General features: G+C 44.7%; 1 long non-coding RNA gene across 1 annotated transcript in view; it reads right to left on the bottom strand.

The window, feature by feature from the left end:
* Positions 1-1,426: 1,426 nt before the first annotated feature.
* LOC308241585 overlaps positions 1,427-25,773 on the bottom strand; it is a 73,584-nt gene continuing 49,237 nt past the window's right edge. The window contains exon 5 of the long non-coding RNA XR_013959871.1: positions 1,427-2,168. This is a non-coding gene — a long non-coding RNA (uncharacterized lncRNA). The remainder of the gene's footprint in view (positions 2,169-25,773) is intronic.

Below are 25,773 nucleotides of genomic sequence, written 5' to 3'. Positions count from 1 at the left end.
TTTCACTTAACCACAAACAGTTTTTATTTTAACAAGGGGGGAAATTTTAAAGACATAAGAAGGAAATATAAATGTTTTACCAAGGGAACTGCTCATTCAAATGTGTTTCTCAAGCCAAAACAGAGTTGGAATGCTATCCTAGCATTAGAGAAAATGTCATGCCCTATGCACACCTTTATCATGTGCCTGTCCTCCCAAACTAGAATGTGAGTGGTTTTGAAACAGTGTTCCCAGGACCCAGCACAATGCCTGGCACAAATAAGTGTTTGCTGAGTAAGCAGACGAACTAATTGAACAGCCCTGTGACTCCTGCTGAATGAACCCTATGGGGCCCCTTCTGTGCTTTGGGGCATCTTGCTTTCCCAGCACTTTCACACATTAGGTCATTTTGGCCCCACAGCAGCCCTTGGATTTAGGTTGCTCTTTGTATTTCATTTTATCATTATTTTAGAGCTGGGGAAACTGAGTCCTAGTGAGGTCACGGAGCTGGACCCAGAACCCAAATATTTCTCATTGCACCCACTCTTTATACTCATCAATGCCAGCCTCTGTTATTTACAACAGTCAAAGGAGAACCGAATCAGTTTCATTTCTCCACAGCTGAAAGCTTTTTTTGAGGTGGTGAGGGTTAACCCTCTTCAGCCTGTGAACTAGGAAGGCTACCTGAAGCCAGGTGCCGGGTATGCATTGCAGTGAACGGCATAAAGTCCTCTCTTTTGCAAATGCATCTTCTGCCATCTGCTGGATGAAAGCAAACTTCCATTACTGCCATTCACCAGCCATCACACTACAGTTTTCTGCCTAGTGAGAACCTACTCAGTGAGATTAGAAATTATACACTTCACATGTATAATTTCTTTTACTCCTCCACACACGCTAGAAGGTGGGTCCAAGTCTAGTTCACAGTGGTTAGGTAACTCACCTTATGTGTACTAGTTTCCTAGGGCTGCTGTACCATCAGCACAAACTTGGTGGCTCCAAACAATAGGAATTCATGCTCTCACAGTCATGGAGGCCAGAAGTGTGAAATCAACGTGTCGGCCAGGCCGTGCTCCTTCTAAGGGAGGACCCTCCTGGCCTCTTAGGGCCTCTGGTGGCTCCACACATTCTTGGTGGCATCCCTCCAATCTCTGCTTCCTTCCTCACAAAGCCTTCTCCTCCTGCTTTCTGTGTCTCTCCTCTGTGTTCCTCCTGTGAGGATATTTGTCATTGAATTTAGGTTCCACCAGGATAATCCAGGGTGAGCGCATTTCAAGATCCTTAACTTAATTACCCCTACAAAGACCCTTTTTCTAAATAAGGTCTCATTCACAGGTTTCTGAGATTAGAAGGTGGACATATCTTTTGGGGAGGGGGCGGTGGGCACCATTCAACCTACTACACTATGTTCCACAGTTGATAAATTAAGAACCTGTACTCTTCATTTAGGAGGGGTCAAGTTTATTGTTAGCAACCTTCACTTCTGTGTCTCCTCTACCCTTCAATCTCTACCATTTTAGGTTTCAAGGGACAAAATAAAAAAGCCTCACACTCAGACTTCCCACAGATGCCCATTGCATGGGGGGTCCGGCGGGGTGTGACACATGATTCATTATCCAAATGAGGACACATTTGAGAATAAAAGAGTAAAAGTGAGAATTAACAATTATCCTGTGGTAACAGGCAAATCAGGACTGTGCAGGGCAAACCTAGATGTAGGGGTCCTTGTCATTGCCTCCCCACAGCAGGCCCCTCCTGCTGGCTTTTCCAAGACTGTGCTCCTTCTCTTCTCTTTTGCACCTGAAGTTTCCTCCCTCCCACTGAGCACCTCTACCGGAAACATGATTAAGAGACCAGGAGGCCCAGCAGACGCCTATTAAACAGGTGCTGAATTCATTTTTTAAATGGACTTTGTGCTGAGAATCCCTAGCACGCAATCCTTGCCCTTAAGGGGTTTATAGACTAGCAAACGGGCAAAGAGCCAGGAGTGCAGTCATCATGACCAGCCCCTGAGCTGCTGCCTGAAGGAGGAAGCTGCATCTGAGGAAAGGGAGGGGAATGGTGTGACACAGTGTGTTCCAGGTGTTCTAAACACATGACTTCATGCAGTCTTCACAGTCCTGTAAGGTACGGTTCCACAGTCCATCATCAAACTTCTTGGGGCCAATGGTTTTGGAATTCAGAGATTTCTGGATTTTAGAGAAACAATGTGTTGTCAGCATTTAATATTGTATACCCAATGGTGTGGGGCTATACCCCATAACTAATACATTTATAATTCTATAGCAAATCATGTATATTCATATTAAATAAACACAAACTATAAGAAGCTTCATGTCAATTCAGGAAAGGGTTTTACTGCCAAATTAATTCAGACCTAATAGGTTTCGATGCTAAATGAGTTAAGAAAAGGATGTCAGTTTTTACAACTTTTGGACTTGGGGATTGTACATAAGAGATCGTAGGGCTGTGTTATTGGCTTCAATTTGTGGACAGAGAAACTAAACTTCAGAAAAGTTAAGAAACTTGACCAAGACACACAGCTGGTAAGTGGTGCAGTGGGAATTGGAGCACTCGTCTGTCTGCCTGGCTCGCCACAGCGTCATTCTGTTTTGATTTTTGATTCAGGTAAGCTACCTGAGCCCTACCAAGCCCTGAGCAATATAATTCTGAAATAATAGTGGCTGCTCCAGTCCCACTAGCTTTATAGAACTAAAAGCTGGAAGTCGTATGAACATGCATAATCTTTTTGTCTACCCGTGTTTGGGACACGCCACTCTGAGACATCTGGTAGTGGTAATAATTCTGTGGCTTCAGGCAGGGGGTGCAGTTCTCACTGGTGAATGTGGAAGGGACTTTAATTAAAAAGTCATGCAGATGACAACACAATTGGAGTTGCTTAGACAGCAAAACCAGAGCTCCCTTTTGTTGACCTACTTCAAATACATATGATTACTTAACTTTATGAAAAGAAAATAAAGTCCCCAAGAGAATAATTACTATTCCTAACATCTTTAAAGAAATGGGTTAACCAATAGAAAACAGCTAATCCAAGAATAATTTTAAATGCTTGCCTCCTATTGATGAGGATCACGTTCCCTGCCCTCCTGCTCCCAATACACACACACACACACACATATCTCACATACACATACCACACACATATGCACACACCACACACATAACACACACAAATACATACCATAGACCACGTACACACCACACCTTGCATATATACCACACACACATATCATACATACATCACAAGCATACACACACCACATGCGTAGCACACATGTGTACGCACCAGACCACACACATACTACATGCATCCCACACATACATTACACACACCCCACATATCCACACATCGCACACATACCCACCCTATACACACACATGTACACTAGATATACACCACACATAGTGTACACACTTCATACACCACACACACATACACACCACATACACACTGCACACACATCACGCACTACACACACATCACACACTACACATGCACACACCACACACACATAATGTACATCCTGAGGATGATAAAGCTTGGCTGAAATTCCTTCTTCTCACCTGTACTAGGCATGGAGTACTGACTCACTGCACACTGCTAAAACCCCTGCTCAGGTTTAACTACATGACTTATCCCCACCTTTTGGCTCCCTGGGGAGAGAATTCACTGCAAGCCAACAAAGAAGGCAATTTTCCTCTATAGTCAGCATCTCAGCTTTCCCTCCCAACCTGGTATGCACCACTACTTTGTCTCTTAACACAAACGGTGTCATGTCAGAAAATTCTCTTAACAATCTGTTTGTGTTCCTCACATTTCAGCACTGAGGAAAGACAGCTCACCTAAATAAATCCAGAATTTCCCACCAAATTGCAACAATGACAATTATGATGATTGCTAACTTTATTAAGAGATTACTGTGGCATGCATATAAGCATAACCAATGGACACAAGACACTGGAGGGGTGGGGTGAGGGCATGTGCCGGGGGGTAGGGGAGGCTGGGGGAAGGTCAATGGGGGGGGGGAGGAGACATATGTACTACTATTTGTAATACTTGAAACAATAAAGAAAAAGAGATTACTATGATGTTATGACATTTTATGGGTGGGGAAACTGAGACCCAGAGAGGTTAAGTAGCTTGTCAAGGTCACACAGCTAGTAGTAATGTACCAAGTACGTAACACACTAAGCTAGTAAGTAGGGAGCTGGAATTGTGATTGAGACCCTCAGGTCCTGCAGTCCATGTTCTTCCTGCTGCCATGGGAATGCTGTCCCCTTAGAGACAAGATCCATGTCTTGTTCATCCCTGCATCCCAGCTCCCGGTATTGTACCTGGCAGAAGTAGATGCTTAATAGGTGTTCAAGGAGAAAGGAAAAGAGAAGTGAGAGAGGGGGGAATAAGGGAGGGAGGACACACATTTCAGAGACATGCCCACAGAGTGCTCACCATGGAAATGAAGGCTGGGACCCATTTATTAACCAACTGCATCTTCTGAGAGAGAGGAGCTGATGGATGGATCTATGGGGGTTTGCTTTAGTGAGCTGTCAGACTGTCTGCCATAACCCCACAAAGGGAGGACCCTTGGGAACTTAACCAATGACCCAGGCACAGCCTGTCAGAATCTGCTCATGATTCCAATAGCAGGATTAAAAGGCCCTTCACTCACCTGGAGCTCGATTTGGGGCCCAGGAGCATAGCTAGATGGGTACCAATCATTCCACGGGGCCCAGTCTGCAGATGTACAGTATTTTCTAATACTTGTAAGGAAATATTTAGGCCTGAAGATTGCGAAGACTGTCCTGATGCAATGCAAAATTCAGACTCTGCCGTGTATAGAGACGCTAAGGGAAACAACTGGCCCACTACTTCCTCAAGGCTCCAGAATACCAGTCACGCCTAATTAAAGTAGCTGACATGTTTCATAGCAGCTATGTGTTTATTTCTATCACTCCTCCAGCCCAAGTGTTTCTGAGGTGCAAGGAACTTCTTACTCATCCTTAGTATGGTGCCACCGGTTAGACATGTGGCCTGGGAAGTCAGATTACCTAAAATAGCATTAAAGCTTCATTACTTACTGTGCAACCTTTGGCAAGTGACTAACCTCTCTGAGTCTCTCTTTTCTTATCTGTTAAATAGAAAATAATGATAAGGTTTTCCATAAGGGAACTTCATCAGCCACTGAGCAAAGATGTCTGGCTGCTGCCTCAGCACCTGAGAAAAGAATTATGGGGATAAAGGGGATGCAACTGAAGTTGGGTGCTGTGAGCATTATATCATGAAAGTCTGATGACGAAGTGAGATATTTATGTAAATTATTTAGCAAAATGCCTGGCTCATTTTTATTGATGTAAGAATGTCCAAACCTGTAGAGAATTTTTATAAAAATTTATTTGAGCTAAACAGAGGATACAACTGGAAGCAAGATCTCAACAGACTGAGAAAAATGCTCTTTGAATAGCAGTTTGCAGCTTCTTTTATGCATTTTGAATTAAGATGGGGAGGTAAGGAAGATTACACAAAGGTGGGGAAAAAAACAAGGGGGGGATTGAATTATAGGATAATAAAATTACGTGCTTTCTTGAGGGTGGTTTCCCTTGCAGTATCTGAAGAGAGGTATTTTAAAAGTCTGTTAACCTAGGTGCACAAAAATAATGGACAGAGCTTGTATAAGGTAAAGATAAACCTTTTACTAAAGACGTTATATGCTCGTGACGTGTCTGCCCACCACAATTTGCCCATCATAGGAATTTATGATCAGATCACTATGTGAGGTTACTTTTCTAGCACTCCTTTTTCGTCCACATATAGCCTGTGACAAAGACAGCTCTGTTTCCTAGTACATATCTACATTCCCCTTCTTTCTTTAGTAATAATGTCACCAAAGTTTTAGTGAGGTATGAACCTGCTTTTAGAAAGAAGGCTCTGGACAACTGTGGAGAAATGGTGGGGTGCATGTGGATAATAGCAGCCATTGCCAAAGTCAAGGTGGGAGGAATAGGAACCCTCTCTTGGTGGTGGGGAGGAGTGGTGAGCCCTCAGGTGTTTCTGGAGCAGAGTCAGCCATTTTATGAATGACAGAGGAGAGAAGGAGGCAGGTGGAGGGAGGGGAGAGACTAGAGGACACCCTGTTTTCAGCATGGTGACTAAGTAGTCAGTAATTAACTGAAGTAGAGAATGAAGGAGGAGGAACAGGTTTGGGAGGCAGGTGATGAGTTTAGTTAGGACATGCAGAGATGGACGGGACTGGGGATGTCCCACCCAGATGTCTGGCCAAGTTGCTTTGCTCACCACTGCTGTGGAATGATGGTTCATCAATATGAGTCCTGAAAAAGGGTTTTATAAAGAGCAGGCAGGAATGTTCTGTGCCCAAAAGATCAAAACAAGCTGCAGAGACAGCAACTTCTACACATGCCCAACCCACAGCCAGCGCTCAGGTGACTCCCCCTGCCTCTCTGGGTTTACTTTCCAAGCCAGCAGCTCAGCCTGGCCTCACCCCACACCAGGCTCAGGGGAGAGAGACAAAAGGTGTGTATGCACAGCGTGGAATGACCCAACCCACCACACAGCAATGGCCACTATGGGATGTTTGGTCACAATGTGCAAGTTTTCTTTTTACTGAAGAGTCATTTCAGTGAAAATAGCTAATGTGACTGTGTTGAAGACAGCTAACGGTGGAGTCATTTCTCCACTGCTATTCTGCTCTGGGCAGACATTTCATTCTATTTTCACCAACTCCACGTGGGCTCTTCCAAGTCTTGTTAAGCTACAAAGGCCTGAAGCAAGAGTGCCACCCAATCCCCTAGCCTCAGGCAAAGGAGGTCAAACTGAAGGATGAGTGATTTTTTTTCTCGGCAGGAAGTTTTGTGTGTGTGTGTGTGTGTTTATTTTTTATTGATATTTAGAAAGAGAGGGAGGGGGAGAGAGATAGAGAGAGAGAGAGAGAGAGAAATATCAATTGGCTTCCTCCTGCATTCCCCCTACTGGGAATTGAGCCTGCAACCTCGGACATGTGCCCGGCCAGGAAATGAACCTATGACCTCTCAGTGCATGGGATGATGCTCAACCTACTGAGCCACACTGGCCAGGGATCTGCAGGCAGTTCTAAGAGGTGAACCCACAACCTTGGAGACCTCACCTCATGCTTGTGGCATGAAATCCTTTATACCTATGTATTATCTCATCTAATCCTTATAACTAAACCACAAAGCAGGGAAGATGAGGCTCACAGAGAGTTAGGAACTTGCCCAATGCCACACAGCTAACAAACAACAAAGAGGGGACTCCAATCAAAACTGTCTCACCCAGTGCTTAACCACTAGGCTGAACAGCCCCTCCACCATCACCGTAGGATTTCACCTCCCTGGTGACAGGACCACAGCTAACATTGCTGTCGTTCAGTTCCTGGTCCTCTGGCTCAGTTTGCCCTATCTTCCCCTCGTCGTTCCGCACATGTGTGCTCTCTATTTTACCAAAGAAATGTGTGTGGTTTCCTAGTAGCCACTCAGTGTCGAAAAACAAAAGCCTTGGCCATGAAGACACTCAGTAGAGGTGTCCCTGATCTTCTTGCTCTGCTGGAAACCATTAGCGGGGTAAACAGTGGTGGCCAGGGTCATGCTGGCTCTGCAAAAGTGGCCGCCTGGTGGAGCTGTTTGTGCAGGCAACCATCACACCTCACTGAGGGCATGATGGTCTTAAAAAAGGTATTTATTTGGGTCCACATCGATGAGCTTTTATAAAGCAAATCTAGGATATGAAAATTCAGAGTTGCAAAGTGAAACAAGTGGAAAGGATGGAAATGTTCAGAAGAGACTTTTGATCTTTCTGGTGTTTTCTCTCTGAATTCTCTTTCCTCCGAACTGGTTTTTCTCTTGATCACTGGCCTTAATCTTTAGACACTGAGGTGGTTAGTCTAGAACAGACTAGGATAGGTTCAGCGCCTACAGGGTCGCAGTGGTAAAGGAGAGGGAAGGTCAAGGTAGCACACCAGCTTCAAATGCCTCAGCCTAGAAGCAGCACGTGTCGCTTCTGATCAAGCTTCAATGTCTGTAACTAATCCCAAGGGCTGGGAAAGTAATCTCTCCCTGTGCCCAGGAGGAAAGGAGAATGGGACACAGGGAGCCCTTGTGATCTCTGTCACTGCGGCTTTTCTTTGGTTTCTTTTCACCTGTTCACCTTAGTTGATGTCTGGTGATGATTAGGGACAAGGGGAATTCTAGTAAGATGTCAATGGTATGGTGCAAGGTTGTTTGTGTGCAATTTATTCTTAACCTTATCAAGGTGTAGTTTACATATCATAAATCCACCCATTTTCAGCAAATTCAATAAATTTTTGTAAATTTACCAAACTGTGCCACCTGGTGGTGGAGCCACTTAATTTTTTTTTTAAATATATTTTATTGTTTTTTTACAGAGAGGAAGAGAGAGGGATAGAGAGTTAGAAACATCGATGAGAGAGAGACATCGATCAGCTGCCTCCTGCACGCCCCCTACTGGGGATGTGCCCGCAACCCAGGTACATGCCCTTGACCGGAATCGAACCTGGGACCCTTCAGTCCGCAGGCCGACGCTCTATCCACTGAGCCAAACCGGTTAGGGCGCCACTTAATTTTTTTAAAATATATTTTTATTGACCTAAGAGAGGAAAGGAGAGGTAGAGAGATAGAAATATCAATGATGAGAGAATCATTGATTGGCTGCCTTCTGCAAGCCCCACACCAGAGGTCAAGCCTGCAACCCGGGCATGTGCCCTGACCAGGAATCAAACCATGACCTCCTGGTTCACAGGCTGACGCTCAACCACTGAGCCACACTGGCTGAGTGGTGGAGCTGTTTTTGAATCTCCTTGAATCCTACCACTAACAAACACATTTGTAGCAACTGGGTTACCCAAACCAAAAATCCATGGATAACACCTACAACAAAACCTGGCAACCAGTGTTTCCTTCAACTCCAAAATCTGAGTGAGCAAGAACATGCCACCAATAACTGTATGGGCCACATGATATCAGAAACTGCAAACGGAGAGAGGTGCAGGGACTTCTGATACCATAGAGAACTAGAGGACCCTCAAATCACCAAAGCAGTTCGCTAGAAATTTCAGTGGACCATCTGGAGAACAGTGGCAAAGCTAGAGTTTGGGGAGAAGGTTCTAATCATTGGTGTAAAAAACATGTAGAGAAATTTTCTAAAAGTTTATTTGAGACAAACTCATGACATATGCTGGGAGCAAGATCTCAAAGGCTCTGGAGAATAACAGTTTTGCAGCTTCTTTTGTGCATTTGAAATTAAGGAGGGGATGTGAGGAAGACTGGAGAAAGCTAGGCAGGGATTGGATTACAGGATAGTTAACAAGATTATGTGTTCTCCTGAGGGTCAATATCGCCTTGGAGGGGTATGACTTCTGGTATTTCAAAGGTGTGTTAACCTAGATGCGTAAGAACAATGGACTGACAGGGCTGGCTTAAAACTTCTTGTTTTTTTCTGTTAAATCTCACCTGAGAATATTCTTTCCACTGATTTTTAGAGAGAGTGGAAGGAAGGGAGAGCAAGAGAGAGCGAGAGCGAGAGCGAGAGAAAGAGAGAGAGACCAATGTGAGAAAGACACATCAATTGGTTGCCTCTCGCACACACCCCAGGATCAAGCCTGCAACCAAGGTACATGCCCTTGACTGGAATCGAACCAGGGACCCTTCAGTGCAAGGGCCAATGCTCTATCCACTGAGCAAAACTGGCTAGACCTGGCTTAAAATTTTTCACTAAAGAAGTTATAGGCCTGGGGCATGACTACCCACCATAACCTAGGGGCTTAATCACAAGGAACAACAACAGCCTAATTATTGGAATCGAGAGTCTAGGTCAGTGGTCGGCAAACTCATCAGTCAACAGAGCGGCAAAAGGCGGCTCGCGAGCCGCATGTGGCTTGCAAGCCGCAGTTTGCTGACCACTGTCTTAGGCGACCCTGCTATCAGTTCTCAACCTGTGGGTGACGACCCACAGGTTGAGAACCACTGCTGTAGAGCCTAAGACCATCGGAAAACACAGATATTTACATTACGATTCATAACAGTAGCAAAATTACAGTTATGAAGTAGCAATGAAAACAATTTTATGGTTGGGGGTCACCACAACATGAGGAACTGTATTAAAGGGTCGCGGCATTAGAAAGGTTGAGAACCACTGCTCTAGAGCTAGTCACCATTTAGCAGGCAATACAAGGAACCATTTACAATCATGCCACAAAGATGCAATCAGCAAGAGTATATCTCAAGGAAATGCTATAGAGCAAGTAAGACATTTTTTAAACAATTTTTTCAATTAAAAACTAAATGGGAAAATTAAAAGATTAAAAAATAATCAGAAGCATATGAATCAATTTGTAAACCTTGTTTTGATCTCAATTCAAGCTAACTAACTCTAGGGGGAAAATTACAGAAAAATGAAGGAAACATGAACATTGGATAGTCTATGAATTAAGGATTTTTGTTTGTTTGATACCAGTATTGTGGTTATATTTTAAATGAGAAGTCATTGTCTTTTATTGACTCATAGTGAAATATTTATAGATAAAATGATATGAGGTCTGGGATTTGTATCAAAGTAGTCTGGGGTCAGGGTTTGAGAGTAGGTAGGGTAAAGAAGCAGCAGGCTTGGCCAGGATCATTGAGGTTGAGCAAGGGGTACATGGGGTATTCATTGAACTAATCTCTATACTTGTATTTATTTTTGAAATAGTCTGTATTAAATGATTTTTAAAAATATATTTTTATTGATTTCAGAGATGAAGGGAGAGGGATTGAGAGTTAGAAACATCATTGACGAGAAAGAATCATTGATCAGCTGCCTTCTGTACACCCCCTATGGGGATTGAGCCTGAAACCTGGACATGAGACCTGACCAGGAATCAAACTATGACCTCCTAATTCATAGGTCAACGCTCAACCACTGAGCAACACTGGCCAGGCTATTAAAGCATTTTTAAAGAGAGAAAGACCATGCACATGTGATTGAGAGAGAGAGAGAGAGAGAGAGAGAGAGAGAAAGAGATTGAGAGATTGTGGGAATAAAAAGGGAATTCGAAAATCTGAGTGTGACTTTTACTGACTTTCTGTTTCACTATGAAATTATCTCCTTTAGCCATTTGATGGGAAACTCCTAGCATCAGGATCTTTTGGTCTAACTTAGGTTGGTCATATTTCCCAGAATAGATTCTTCCTATTATCAGACATAGATGGTGAAGGTCTGGCAGCCAGCTTTCTGGGTGCTGAAGAGAGGAACTCAGGGTGAGAGCCTTTGCATTACCTCTGAATACCTCCTGTGCTATAGTGTCAGCACCCTCACCTGTGCCTGTGGTCTCTCCATCTAGAGGCCCTGTGTTTTTCCTTCTCCAGAAAATGAGCCTCTGATCTTCTGTTTGGAGAATAAGCAACAGTCATCCAGCAGTTCTGGGTGAGAGGGGAAATCTAGGGGTCTAACAACTACTTAAACAGCCAACAAATCCTCCTTATTTCAGCACCCATTTAACATTTTCTGCAGGTTTCAGGTAATATAAACTCCTGAACCATTTCAAGGCTCTACAGTGAAAATAAAGTCGGTTCTCAGCTTTCTCTACTGCCAAGCTAGGGTTCTGCTTAACAGAGTCTGTTGAGCCATTTACCAGTTGTAGTTCACCTGTTTTTTCCTCTCTTGCTCTCCTGGTTTTGTGAGTCTACACTCAACACACACACACTCCATTGTTAGCTGGGTCCAGGGAGAGAGCAAAAAATAAAATGCGTATTCTCAATATACCAGATTTACCCATAAGTCTCCACTTCAGCCCTTACCTTCTTGAATTCTGGTTCTGGCACACAGTTGCTTCATGATTTTGGCAAGTGACTTAAGCTAGCTTGGCCTCAGTTTTCTCCTCTGTAAAATGGGAATAATGCTAGCACTTAACCGTATAGAGTTTTGGTGGGATTGAGCATATACATGTATAGTCCTTTGCCCGGTGCCTGACACATGTCTCAGTTTATGCCAGGTTGTTATTGTTTGCTTAATAAATAAATTATAGAGAAGGTCTTAAAAAATGAACTCACTAAAGGACAGAATCATTGAACTCCATAATTACAAAAATTTATCCTGAATTTAGGTTCTGGTTGAGTCAAACCCATCAAGGTAAGAAGAACTCTGAGAGACAGCATCCCTGGGGCCCCTTGCCCTGACATTTCCTCTCACGGATGTGGGACTTGGGGAGAATTAGCACCTTGAATTATAGGCTGCTAGAGCTGGAAGGATCTTTGTGGCTAGATCACACAGGCTGTTGCTTCTTTCTGAGTAATTGAAACCAGAGAGGTTAAGTGACTTCAGTTGTGCAGGATTCAGGTCAGGTCATTGGTTTCATCACTGCAACCTGCTACTTCTCAACACCACAGCCTCCTCGTGTGAAAATGGAGCTCTGCTTGCTGCCCATTGTCTGCATCAAGGCATCAGGCAGCCATGAACTTCAATTCCCTTACTCAAGTTCAGCTGCAACAGAAAGCCAGAATGGTGTAGAATCGACTCTCAGCCTCTAGAGGGAGCCCTGAGCATAGGCTGGGAAGCTCCAGTCTGGGGCGCACCCACGCCCTCTGGGGCTTGCTGCAGGCCAGGCTCCTGTCCTCCAGAGGCCTCCTGCCAGCAGGCCCAACCCTTCTCTACATGTGGAATAGTGAGAAAAGCCCAGGATCTGTGTGCAAACACAGGGCTTTCAGCCCATGTTTCAATCACACAAGATGTGTGCACTGTGCGCTTGCCTTAACCCCAGTGAGCCTCATTGGTCCGTTGGGGAGGGTCACAGGTGCCTTACCTAGTCCTGGATTTAAAAGACTGACCCTTTGACTGAAGTCTAGGATTTTATCCCAAGTAAATAATCAGAAACAGGACCAAAGATTTGTATACAACAGCAGATCTCACACTTCTTGGTTTCATGACCTCATTATTCTCCTATAAATTTATTGAGGACCCCAAAGAGCTATTGTTTATATGGCTCATATCTATCAATATTTATCATATTAGAAATTAATTCTAAGGAATGTCTAAATATATTCTCATTTAGAAATAACAAGTCACTACATGTTGGAATAAAGAGCATTTTTATAAAATAGTATTCTCCAAAACAAACAAACAAAAAGACAATGTTTTATGTCTCTTTAGTGTCTGGCTTAATAGAAAAGAACTGAATTTGCCTTTTGCATGGAGTCTGTAGTGCGTTCACACACATAACCTGGAAAAACTCTGCTATACACTGAAAGGCTGAGAGTGAAATACGGTTATAACCTAGAGGACTCCCTTGAAAGGATTTCAAGAATACCCCAATGGTCTGGGACCACACACTGAGAACTTCTGGCATATGAGAATGTTTATCCCAGTGTCATTTATAGCAGGAGACGCCCCTCTCCCTTCTCACTGCCACCAGCCTCCTTCATTCAGACTTGTGGAAGCCTCAGAACCAGTTTCCTGCCCTCTAACCTCCCACCACTCCCAACTGTGGAGAGAATTCTTCATAAAACATTATGTGATTATGTCATGTCCCAGCTCAAACCCTCCTGTAGCTCTTCACAGCCTAGTCAGCACTCTTATGCCTAAGGGTCATGCTTCAAGGTCTGACTGCAACCCAAACTCCCAGCCTTAAGTCACACTCTGCCCCTCGGATGTGCCTGATGGTTTCAGCAAAAACAGACTATTAGCCCTCCCCATACATGCCTATGTCCCACCCTATGCTATTGTTTCTGCAGGTCCCTTCTCTTAAAACACCCTCTTTCCCATTTCCTCCCAAGATCCTTTGCTTTTAGACTGGTTCTCCCAGCTGGAGATCTTTTACAAACTCCTAAAACACTTACGTAGTTTGCCTTCTTTTATGCAAAATACAATGTTCTGATGAGGGTGGGGGACTATGATTCAGCTGCTGTGAGATACGTGTTCCCCAAAGTTGCTTTATACGTTTCCTGTTGCCACTGCAACAAATTATTGCAAACGTAGTGACTTCAAATGACACCAATTGATTATCTTACAGTTCTAGAGGTCAGAAGATGGAAATGGCTCTTAGGGGCTAAAATCAAGGTGTTGGCAGAGTTGTGTTCCTTTTGGAAGCTCTAGGGGACAATCCATTTCCTTGCCCTTTCCAGCTTTTAGAGACTGCCTGCATTCCTTAGTCAGTGGGCCCTTCTTCCATCTTCAAAGCACATCGGCCAAACCTTTACTTCTGCCATCACATACCTCTGACTTTCCTACCTCCCTCTTATACAGACCCTCATGATTACATTGGACCCACCTGGATAATCCAGCATCTACTTCCCATCTCAAGTTTTTTAATAGCATCTGCAAAGTCCCTTTTGCCATTTAAGGATCCGGGTATCAAGACGTGGACATTTGTTGGGGGGCTGGCATTATTCAGTTTAAGATCACAGTTGCTAATACAAAAGCTGAAAATCAAAATGCAACCTTAATGAGTTGCACAAGCCTTGGAGTCAGACATATGTCCCTACGTGGAACTAAAACTCACTGATCTGAAGATTAAATGAGATCATCTGCATGAAGCATGATGACAGCTGCACAGTGATCACTTATTAAGTGTCTATAACTATTATTATTGGCTATTATTTGGCATTTTACCACCAGCCGGCTCAGAGTCCCCTTCACAGCACTTGCCCTATTTCATAACTGTATATTTAGTGTAGGGCAGTGGTGGGCAAACTCATTAGTCAACAGAGCCAAATATCAACAGTACAATGTTTGAAATTTCTTTTGAGAGCCGAAAACCGACTTCTGCACATGGGCCATGAAGTTTCAATCGCACTGTACGTGCGTGCCCACATGTGGTATTTTGTGGAAGAGCCACACTTAAGGGGCCAAAGAGCCGCATGTGGCTCGCGAGCCGCGGTTTGCCGACCACTGGTGTAGGGCATGATGATTTTTAATTAATCTTTAATTATGTAAATACTTCCTTAATATATTCTCCTTGTTTAAAAAAAATCAGTTGTTTAATTTATCTTACATTAAATCATGAATTCCACATAGGCGAGAACTGTTTCACCCACCATCAAATTCCCAGAATCTAGTCCCATAGCGAATACATGCATAGTTAACACTCTACCAATAGTGGTGGAATTAATGATTCAATCTGACTTTTAAAATACCTCTCTGGTTTCCCACTGCCCTCCGAATAAAGTTCAGATTCTTAGCATGACAAACAAGTTTTAGCAAGATCCAGTCCCAACTTGCTTCCAATTTCACTTCCCACCACTCCCTCCAGCCTTGCATCCTACCCTCCAGCGATACTGAGCTCCCATCCTCTCAGGCCTCAGGTCCTCACCTATGCCATGCAGCTTTCTTTACCTGGAATGGCCTCTCCCCACCCTCAGCAACACACACACACACACACACACACACACACACATACACACACTATCCCCTCCTTGTCACCTGGATAATTTATACTCCTTCTGAACTTAACACTCTACTCTGGAAAGCCCCTCCCTCAGCCCCCCACCCCACCCCCAACGCCCCTGCATTCTGGATAAGGGTGCCTATCAGATCTTCCACAGCTCCTTGAGCTTCTACCCACCCCAGCTTGAAGCACACCAGATTGTAACTGCCTGCCCATCTGACAGGGACCAAGTCTTACTTACTAAATGTAAATACCCCCACAGCCTGGTAGGGGCATGAACAGTAGGTAGTGAACTGGTGTTAGCTGGATGCCTGCCTTTGCCTCTGTCTCTAGAATGTCAGTTCCTTGGGTGCAGGGACTGTTTTATTTATCTTTATTTCCTAAGACTCTAGCAAGGCGCCTGGCAGGAACATTGTGAGCACTCAACATGTTTGCTGAATGGCCAGGTCTCTCCACAAGCTGCCCTGCCTATATTAACAATAAATTACAGGTTGTGTGTCAATCACTGGGTGCTAATCACCACTGCTAGGCTTTGGGAGGAATTTAAAAAACAAACAAAAATAGAACACCCTCCAATGCCTACTGGAGTATACAGTGGACAGTATTCAACATAAATGTCTACTGATAACTTCTACAAATGCATTTCAATGAATTCCACTGGTTACACTTCTTGCCAAGAAATATCTCTCAAAGCAACAAAGGCTAAAGAATAATCCTAAAATAGCCACTACTTCCCCTATTCCATCAACAATTCTCTAGCTCCAACTCTCCTCCATACTCTGCATCCAACCACACCTTTCCATGCACAACATCAGGCTTTTTCAACAAACCAACAGACCTACTGCGCGTCCAGCATCTTCCCTTCCTCCTCTCTGTTCCACATTATTGGCACTTTCCCAAGGATATCAGAGGGCTTCTCTCCCCAACCCACTCCTATCTCCTTGGCAGTCCCCATGTGCCCACAGCACAGGTCCTATCTTTTGAAGCAGTGCCGAGCCACAGCTCTGGTAGTAGAAGAAAGGACAGCCGGTGGCAGGAAAGAGGTTTGAGCAGGACACATCCAGACACACCCCCTGAAATGACATATACAGCTTTACTTCTGGATTATGGAGGTAAGAGGTGTCAGTCTCCTATTAGGAAGCACATGGCTGGTTGTGTAATTGCATCCTTCACAACTGTTTACCTAATTAGTTTCCTTGCAACCATCCTCATTATCAACAAGCATATTAAACATTACTGTGAATTGGGCGAATAGGAGATAAAGAAGGGAATTAACACTTGAGAAGAGACTATATGCTAGGCATCTTTATATATGTTAGCTCTTTAGTCCTCATCCAAACCAGCACACAAACACAAAGACCTTGTATAATAGGTATTTTATCATGCACACCTCCCAGAGCTTCAGAAAGTTTTAAGTGGTTGCTCAGCTGGTAAGCAGTATTATCACAGTTTGAAGGCAGTTTCTACAAAACCGATGCTTTGTAAGCTACACAAAGTTTTGCTATTGAGCAGCTGCTAAATGACAGGCACTTTGCAAAAGGTAGTCCACGGAATCCTCCCCATCACACCATGGGAAGTGATTTTGTACAACCATTTTATAGGTGAGGAAGCCAGGCTCAGACAGATTAGGTGCTTTGCCCAAAGCTATATTCACAAATCAGATTTCACACACACACCAAGAAAAATAATTCTATGTTAAGCAGGAAAGGAGTACATACCTCGCTTTATTGTGCTTTAATTTGTTGCTCTTCACAGATGTTGCATTTTTTACAAATTGAAGGCGGACCCTCCATCAGCAAAAAGATTACAACTTGCTTTATTGCAAGACTCACCTTAATGTGGGGGGTCTGAAACCAAACTTGCAATACCTCCTAAGTATGCCTGTACAGAGAATTGGACATTTACAAAATTGATGGCGGAGAGGACTGTAGGCTAGGCACCCAGAGCAACATCCAAATGGAATCTCAACTGCTGACTCCAGGCTCCGACCACCTTGGCCACCACTCAGGATCAGGGAGCTGCCATTATCAGTGCTCTCTCTACATCGGCCAGACCTGCATCAGCAACACGGTGTAACAACAGGTGAAACCCACCTTCATCCCCCACTGAACTCCATTCAGTTTGAGCCTCCTGCAAGCACATCTGAATGGCAGACTCTAATCATACCCAGAACCTATAAGCGAGTTTCAGCAGTGGAGTTTACCCTTGCAGACTCTGCAGTTCAAGAAGGTGAGGGGAGAACAGAGAGCCAGAGGTGGAATGAGTAGTTCTACTTGGGTATCTGTCATAGTCTGCCTTCCCATGGAGCAGCCATCTGCTGGAGCTGAGAAGCCCCCTTCAGAGGGAACCAATGATCGAGTCCTCCTACTCCATTAGCATTCTGTGTGCAGCTAATCTGTTACAGCGTAGTATGGCATTGTATGAATCCACCACTATTTAAAATATATATATTTATATTACTTTTAGAGAGGAAGGGAGAGGGAAAGAAACATCAATGATAAGAGAGAATCCTTGATCAGCTGCCTCCTGCGTGCCCCCCACTGGGGATCAAGCCTGCAACCTGGTCATGTGCCCCGACTGGGAATCGAACTGTGACCTCATAGTTCATAGGTTGACATTCAACTACCAAGCTACATGGGTCGAGCTGAATGCACCACTTCTTACCTATCTTCTCTGCCAATAATGGAAACTCAAGCTGTCTTTGGCCCTCCTTGGGAACTTGCCTAAGACATATGCTTGGACCTTATGGACTTTTGAGCTCACATCACCTGATTTCAGTTTAATTCACTATGAAATAATAGTGTATATATACTAGAGGCCTGGTGCACGACATTAGTGTACTGGGGGTGGGGGTTGGGGGAGGGGACCCCTGTGCCCGACCTGCGCACTTTAGCAGTCTGGAAGCTCTCAGGGAATGTCTGCGGGGAGTGGGCCTAAGCTGCAGTCAGACATCCTTAGCGCTGCCACGGAGGAGGGCGAGGCTCCCGCCACCGCCGCTGCGCTCGCCAGCCGTCAGCCCTGCTTGTGGCTGAGCGGTGCTCCACCTGTGGGAGTGCACTGACCACCAGGAGGCAGCTCCTGCATTGAGCATCTGCCCCCAGGTGGTCAGTGTGCATCATAGAGACCAGTCATTCTGCCGTTCGGTCGATTTGCATATTACCCTTTTATTATATAGGAAATACACACACACACACTAGAAGCCCAGTGCACAAATTCGTGCACGAGTGAGGTCCCTCAGGGTGGCCTGTGGAGATCAGGCCCCAGCTCGTGCCCCCAGCCTTGCAGCCCCGCAGCCCTGCAGCCCCGCCTGGCACCCTGTCTTGGCCTGGCACTGCCCCCTCACCTGCTCCACCATCCTACCTGCGGGGCAATCGATCAGGGCTGGGCCCCCCAGCCCGGCTCCCTCAGTGCTTGGGAGCCAGGCAGCAGCCCCGACCCCCGCCACTGCCGCTGGTAACTGTCTGCGGGGTGATAGGCAGGGCAATCAGGGCCCCTGCTCACACCCACCTTGGCCTGGCACCACCCGCTCACCTGCTCCACTATCCCACCGCATTCCCGCTCTCGTCGGGGCCCATCGGGGCCAGCAATGCCTCCACTGCCACCCGCTGCCAGTGCCGCATCGCCAATGCCCGCCATGTTCCACGCCAACCCCTGGTGATCAGCGTATGTCATAGTGAGCAGTGGAACTCCCAGTTGAACCACCACCTGAGGGGGCAATTTGCATATTAGGCTTTTATTATATGGGATGTATATTCATGTATATATAGAGAGAGTGAGAGAGAGAGACAGGGGTGGGTGTTATAGAATAAAAATAGGTAATATTTATGGAGCATTTACCATGAGTCAGACACACTTCTAAATACTCATATGATTTTCATGAGATTAAATTAAGCAACATAAGTATCTGACACTTCGTACCAGGGACATAGTGGTGCTCAGGAAGCCACATTATCCCCAAGCAGTAGGTCAGGGGCCAGACACCAAGGTTTGGCCTTTGTCTGACACAGTCTGGAATGCACTCCCAGGTAAGGTGCCTTAGTTTACCTCTGTGAGTCCACTCTATGGCCTGTGCCACTTTGATTCTAGCCCAGCCTTGGGCAAACTACGGCCCGCGGGCCGGATCCGGCTGTTCTATCCGGTTCTCTTGCTCTCCCCTCCACTCCTTTACTTTGAATTTATATTAGTTCACACAAACACTCCATCCATGCTTTGGTTCCGGCCCTCCGGTCCAGTTTAAGAACCCATTGTGGCCCTCGAGTCAAAAAGTTTGCCCACTCCTGTAAACACAGATGGCACTGATTTATTTCTCTAACTCCCCACAAGATTAGAATGCCTTTGAGGTAGTGGATGGATCTTATTCTTTTTCATACTCTAACCCTAATACCTAGCACAGTGACTGGCACATGCAGGCACTCAATCCATGACTGCTGGATGAAGATATTGATGTGTAGGAAGTTCATGGCTAGGCTTAAACCCTTGTAAGAGGAAGATCCTGGCAGGCATAGAAGGCAATGAGGTTACAGGAATATGAACACATTGACCACTTATGTCAAAAAGCGATATTTGTAATATTCCAGGGAATGTTGGGGAATGAAATATAGGGAGATATCAAAACCCAGAGTTGTTTTCCTACATGTGTGGCAGAAGCCAAGTTCAAGGTGGAGTAACAGAGGGAGGGAAGCCTCTTCCACGATGCTAAAGCAGACCTGCTCTTCTCAAAAATGAACATTTCCTCAAGGACTTCTTCACAGATCAACTGGCCATTCTACATGTGCAGCAAGTCGGCATCCTCCAGTATCTCCCATCATGATGCCAAGGAAGGATGGGTTCAGGGTCAATAACACAATTCTGCCCACCTGGATTTATTGTGCCCACCTTGTGGGGGAGTCATCTGATCCCTCTGAGCTTCTGTTGCTTGCCAGGCACGTCCACATTCGCATTAACTTGAACCCTCCTGAACCATTCTATGGGTGGGCACTGTTGCCATCCACATTTATAGATGAGGCAACCCAAGCTTGAAGAGCCTGAGATACTAGCTCAAGACCTCTCACCTGAGCAGTGGAGGAACCAAACTTTGAACTGAGGGCTGTGGGGCCATAGGGCAATGTGCTAGTCACAGCAGAAGTTGCATCTTGTCCTTGACCTTTTATAGCACCTCCTACAAATGTAAATCATCATTTGTGTCATTTTCAGTTTATCATCTGCCTCCCAGGTCAGACCATATGCCCAGAAGGGCTGGGTCATTCCTGTGTTGTTCACTGCTGTGTCCTCAGCAACAGTACATAATGGACTTGGCCATAATGTTAGTTTACTAACAGTCATTGAAGGAACATTCCACTGAATGAATAAAATTCACAGATCCTGCTCTCCAGCAGCCAGTGACAGTCACATACTCAGCTCATTTGTTCTTGCCTGAATTGCTACAATAATGTCCTTGCTCTAACCAGTCTGGCTCGGTGGATAGAGTGTTGGCCTGCGGACTGAAGGGTCCCAGGTTCGATTCCGGTCAAGAGCATGTACCTTGGTTGCAGGCACATCCCCAGTGGAGGGTGTGCAGGAGGCAGCTGATTCATGTTTCTCTCTCATTGATGTTTCTAACTCTCTATCCCTCTCTCTTCCTCTCTGCAAAAAAAAAAAAATATATATATATATATATATATATATATATATATATATATATATCCTAAATGTCTCTACCTTTCTGCGCACTTTCCCATCCTCCATATGGGGATAAATGTGACACACACTAGCCTAGAGCACATCATGGTCCTGCTGAATGTCATTACCAGTGCCCCAGTTCCTGAAGAATAGAGTCCACACTCCTTCTATACTTCTACAACGCCACCTGTGATACAGATTCCTCCTATTGGTGCTGTGTCAGTCCCTGTTCATTCGCCGTGAGTTCCTCGAGGGCCGAGAGCTTGCTGCTATTCATCTTTACCTTTGCAACATCTCCAACAGTGCCTGGCGAATAGCGGGTTCTTGCAAATGTGTGCTGGATACATGTAGAAGGTGGTGATTATGTACTGGGGCTCTGGGGCCTGACTGCCTGGATTCCAGTGCTAACTCTACTGCTTCCCAGCTGTGTGATCCTGTGCAAATGACTTAATCTCTCTGTGTCCTCATTGTACAATGGTAATGATAGCAGAATCTGCATCCAAAAGCCATTGTGAGGGTAAAACACTCAGAAAAGTGCCTGGCACATAGTAGTGTTCCATAATATTAACTTGATTGATGGATTATAAAAAATATGTACTATGATTATGTCACTCACAATAGGGGCTCAAAAATAATGCACTGATGGTGTATGGAGTAGGAACACATTAATACTGATGAAGGGGATTTAACCAGCGTTCTTGGAGAAGGCAGGAATTGACTTGGTCACAGAAAGTTGTATGGAAGGCACAGAAAGGACAAAGAAAGGACATTAGGGGCCCAGAGAATAAGACTTGAACAGACACAAGTGGGAGAGGGAGTGGTGAGCATATTACAGAAGGGTATGGGTGAAGTTGAGTGTGTGGAGGCTTGTTCAGCTGGACAAGCTGAAAAAGTAGCTTGTAGTGTGCCTATAGGCAGTGTGGAACTACTAAATGACTTTGAATATGAAAGTGAAATAATCAGATCATGGTTTTTCAGCCTTGGGCAAACTACGGCCCGCGGGCCGGATCCGGCTGTTCTATCCGGTTCTCTTGCTCTCCCCTCCACTCCTTTACTTTGAATTTATATTAGTTCACACAAACACTCCATCCATGCTTTTGTTCCGGCACTCTGGTCCAGTTTAAGAACCCATTGTGGCCCTCGAGTCAAAAAGTTTGCCCACCCCTGGTTTAGGAAGATAACTCTAATGATCACTGGAAAAGGGGTTGAAATGGGAAGAGACTAGATACTAAACTGGCAAACTCAGATGCCTATGGTGGGCAGGCAAGGAATTTAAATGAGGGAGGAGGAGCAAAGAAGCAACAGGGACCTGGTCAACTGACCACTGATGCCTTCTTCTCATCAGTGCAAAGATGCTGCTCAATTTCAGCCATTGTTGCCATGTAGATTGTGGGTCCATTGTTACCAAATTTTTCTATTTTTCAAAGAATGTCAGGAGATATAGATTTATAAGTAATTCTAAATTTTAATATGAATTTGTAAGTTAAAATGGCTGTCATTTGCATTTACAAATGTGTGTTATAAGCTGTTGTAATCATTCAGGAAAAAAGTGATCAAGTCTTTACCTAGGACAGGGGCAATATGTACAGAAGATTGGAACAGAAAGCTCAGATCTGCTGGGGGTAGGGTTTGATGACTAATTAATGTAGACAATGAAAAGGAGATGTTAAAAAGACTGATGTTTCCAGCCTAAATGACTTAGAGGACACTGATGCAACAGACAGCATGATGAAATGGAACAAGAATGGTTCTACCGTGTTTCCCCGAAAATAAGACCTACTTACAGGTTTCCTTCTGAGTGAAATATAAGGCACCCCCCGAAAATAAGGCCCCAGGCTCTGTCTCAGAATGAAAATTAATTTACCGTAAACTGGTCGCTAGGGCCGCCCCAACTGGCGTCTAGCAACCAGTGACGTTATGCGGAGTCCTGACGTCACTGCTGCGTGGAGGCGGAGCAGAGGTCGGAGTGAGCCGTGAGCGCAGGGCGGGAGAGAGGAGGAGACTTTCGCAGATGCGTGTAGAAGAACAGGAGGATTAGAGCGGACGGGACGCGGCGAAGGTGGTGAGTGCTGGTCTGTCTCTGGTGACACTACCTGATGCTAGCGGCCGCCTTCATGATGACTGAAGGTTCTCAGTCAGTGGCAGACCCTGCTCCAGCCCAGATCCAGGCCCCAGCAAGCCCAGTGACAGTCCCCAAGCAGGCCCCAGGGAGTAAATGTCTAATAAAGGGGTAGGGGGGATGTCTGGTGAAGGTGTTCAGTGGCACAGGGGTGGGGGGAGGGGGATCACTTAAAATGACACAGGAGGATCAGAGGGGGCAATCAAAATGACACAGGAGGATCAGAGGGGACAATCAAAATGACACAGGAGGATCAAAAGGGGTTACTAAAATGGTAATCCCCCCTCTGATTCTCCTGTGCCATTTTGATTCCCCCCTCTGATCCCCCCTGTGTCATTTTGAGTGATCCCCCTCCCCCCACCTTGATACCCCAATTCCTTTTTTTTACCCCTACGGTAGAACTGAGCACAAAAAGAAAAAGCTACTCCGTGGAGTACAAGAAAGGAATCGTGGAAGACTCTTGGGGCCAAAATCTTACTGCTTTCTGCAAAGAGAAGATGTTGAGTATCTGATTGGTCCGAAAATGGCGAGCAGAGTATGGTAACCTCATTGAACAAGTGGACAAGGGAAATGCTAAAAAGCGCAAGTGTGGATCAGGTCGGCAACCATTATTTTCCGAGCTGGAAGACCTGATCTGTGAATGGGTTGTTGACAGGCGAGCAAAGGCTTTGGTTGTGAATAGGGCTCAGATTCAAGAATTTGCCCTTGCAATGGCACCACAGTTTGACATAGCCCCCGAAGACTTCAAAGCATCACAACACTGGCTGGATAATTTCCTTCAGCGAAGTGAACTGTCTTTAAGAAGATCTACAACATTGTTTAGGTTGGAAGACACTCAAGTTATTAAGCGAGCATTTGCATTCAAGTCCTTTATTCATGATGCTGACTTCTCTAAATACAATCTTTCCAACATGATTGTTATGGATGAAACTGCAGTGTTTATGGGCCAATCATCTCAAACAACAATTGAACAGCAGGGTGCCTCCTTAGCGTACATTCCCTCCACTGCTTATGAAAGTGCACGTGTTTCCTGTATTTTGGCAATTCGTCTGGATGGCACTAAAATCCCACCTTTAATCATTTCTAAGGGCAAGAAGGAAAAGATTGAACGTGTTTTGGGTGTTTTTATTCTTGAAACTGAAAAAACCTGGGCCACACAAGCAGTTATAAGGAAGTGGGTCGATTTAATGCTGCTGCTTGTTATGCGAGGGAGCCAAAGAGGTCTGCTAGTCTGGGATGCAGCCAGCACTCACCGCGCTAAAGACATGAAGGCATTTCTTCACGAAAGAAAAATAGATCAGATAATGATTCCCGCAGGAATGACGGCCTATCTCCAGACTCTTGAGATTGCAATAAACAAGCCATTGAAAGACAATTTGCGCATGGAAATTAATGACTACATTGAAAATAGAATGGAGAGAAATCAGCGTGGAAACTTTGTGAAACCTAAACTGCAAGAAGTTGTGACTTGGGTGAAGAATTCACGGGAGAAAATCACTGACAATTGCATTGCAAATGCACTGCGAGCAGGCTACCTTGACAAGAAGTACTCATTTAAAGACAGTGCTATTGCTAAACATGAGAGATTTGGTCCACTGATTCTGAAAGAAATGGAGTCACAAGAAATTCACCAGGAAATTCAGGAATTGGATTGTTATGATGATGTTCCAGAAGATGATGACATGATTGTCATTGAATAAATGAGTAAATTCTTGATAGTGTAGGATTCACAGTTTGTCTGGTTTGTGTTGACAACTACCGTACTACCGTACCGTATACAGGTAATAAATTTCCTTTATTTTCATTGAACAATAAATGTGTACCGTATTCTTCTTCATGGAAAAATAAGACATCCCCTGAAAATAAGACCTAGCGTGTCTTTGGGGGCAAAAATTAATATAAGACACTGTCTTATTTTCGAGGAAACACGGTAGCTAGTTTGGCTCAGTGGATAGAGCATCCATCTGCGGACTGAAGGGCTGCGGGTTTGATTCCGGTCAAGGGCACATACCTCAGTTGTAGGCTCTATCCCTGGCTCCAGTCAGGGTGCATGTGGGAGCAACCAATCGATGTGTCTCTTTCATCGTTGTTTCTCTCTGTGTCTCTTCCATTCCACAAAAAAATCAATGGAAAAATATCTTCAGGTGAGGATTAATAACAATAAGAGCACGTTTGATTGCTAGTCAGGGCACATATAAGAAACAACCAATGAAGGATAAATGTGGAACAACAAATTGATGTTTCTTTCTCTCCCTCTTCCTCTATCTTAAAAAAAATTTTTTTAAATAAAGAAGAAACTGTTTTAAAAAAAATGGTTCTTGAATCAGAGAGAACCAGTTCAAACTCAGCCCCATCACTTACTACCTGGGTGACCTTGAGCATGTTACTTAACCTCTCTGAGCTTCCATTTCTTCTCTATTATATGGGATAATATTAATACATATCACAGTTATTTATAAAGATTACATGAGATCGTACCTGTAGAGTGCTTGGCACAGAGCCTGGCACATAATAAGAGCTTAAATGTTTGTCAAATTTATTGGGAACATCCTTTCATTTTACTTCCAGTAAGAGCCTACAGATTTTTATTTG

This window comes from Plecotus auritus, assembly GCF_963455305.1.
Source record: "Plecotus auritus genome assembly, chromosome: 2".
Classification (NCBI taxonomy): domain Eukaryota; kingdom Metazoa; phylum Chordata; class Mammalia; order Chiroptera; family Vespertilionidae; genus Plecotus; species Plecotus auritus.
This window is presented reverse-complemented; position numbering and strand designations above follow the sequence as displayed.